The sequence below is a fragment of the Austrofundulus limnaeus genome, unplaced genomic scaffold, assembly GCF_001266775.1.
Source record: "Austrofundulus limnaeus strain Quisiro unplaced genomic scaffold, Austrofundulus_limnaeus-1.0 Scaffold2137, whole genome shotgun sequence".
Lineage (NCBI taxonomy): Eukaryota > Metazoa > Chordata > Actinopteri > Cyprinodontiformes > Rivulidae > Austrofundulus > Austrofundulus limnaeus.
This window is the reverse complement of record NW_013954539.1, coordinates 44,952-46,551: the sequence shown is the minus strand read 5'-3', so window position 1 is coordinate 46,551 and position 1,600 is coordinate 44,952.

The following is a 1,600-nucleotide window of genomic DNA, read 5'->3' as shown; positions in this document are numbered from 1 at the left end:
CGGGCCCCACACGCCCCTGCTCCATGACTACGATGGTGATGATGATGATGAAGGGGGGCTCTGCATGAGAGCACCTGAAGTGTGTTACCCCCCTCCCCCCGCCTACAGCGAGGTGAGACATCCCCCCAAACCCCTGGTTAGGCTACGTTTGTCTGAGGCTGAAGAACATCAAACTGAACTGTTTGTAGATCTGACATCTACTCATTTGGTTTTCTTCTCTTCAGGTCAACCAAGACCCCAGGAACCCCCCACAGGTGGCTCCTGTCTTCTGAGGACACCAGTCCTTCAAAGCCTGTCAACATGTTGACCAAGAGCTGGTTTTAGAATGACTCAGCTGGTTTTAGAATGACTCAGCTGGTTGTATAAGGACTCATCAGTTTTTTTTGATGACAAAATTTGAACACTCATCGATGAAAACATTTGTTGAGTTTGTAAATAATGTTTATTGTTTATGACTGTTTTTACTACATGAACAGGAAGTTACAGCTGGACACCTTTTGTGAATAAGCAGATTTGTATTTTTGTATTTGTTCAATAAAGTTTTTACTTTTAGCTGTTTTTAAATGGTTTCTGTTATTTGTTTCTCTTTAGAGATGTGTCATCAGAAACAAACAGCTGTTTAAAACCAACAGGAACTGAGTTACAATCAGTTGTTACTTTACAAAATGTTTTCTTCCTCCTTCACCTGTCCATTAAAACAAGTGAACAGGTGAGGGGAGGAGCTTATAAAGACAGGTGGTGCTGTTGTCCTTGTGATGTCACTGTTCAGATCTGAATGGTTCTTTGAAAAGAACTGAATGTTAGGATCTGGATCCCTTCAGAGAGACGTACAGGTCTTCATCACTGTTTCAGTCTGAGGCTTTACAGGAGAGATCATCTAAAGACTATAAATCCCAAAGACAGGATGTGTCCTTCACAATAAAACATCTGTGTGAGCAGCATTTGGAGGTCAACCAGAGGTCTGACAGCAGAGGACTTCCTTCAGTTTCATCTTCTTAGAAAGCTGCTGCCCAGAACCAGGAAGTCCTTCAGGATCAAACAACACGACTCGTCCAAGAAGTTTATTTCAGGAAGCAGAGGAACGTCAGACTGAAGAGGAAACTGTCTGCTCGTCTAAAACATTTAAAGAGAATCTGTTACAGTTTTACTTTGTAATGTGTGTGTGTGTACTTGTTTCTGCTACAGACTGAGGACCAGCATGTTTTTAACCAACAAATGAACAGTTACAGCTCTGCTGCATCCTTAGGGTTAGAGGTAGGGTTGTATAATGACTCAGCAGGTTGTATAATGACTCAGCGGGTTGTATAATGACTCAGCTGGTTGTATAATGACTCAGCAGGTTGTATAATGACTCAGCTGGTTTTATAATGACTCAGCTGGTTGTATAATGACTCAGCTGGTTGTATAATGACTCAGCAGGTTGTATAATGACTCAGCTGGTTGTTTAATGACTCAGCTGGTTGTATAATGACTCAGCAGGTTGTATAATGACTCAGCTGGTTGTATAATGACTCAGCTGGTTGTATAATGACTCAGCAGGTTGTATAATGACTCAGCTGGTTGTATAATGACTCAGCGTGTTGTATGATGACTCAGCTGG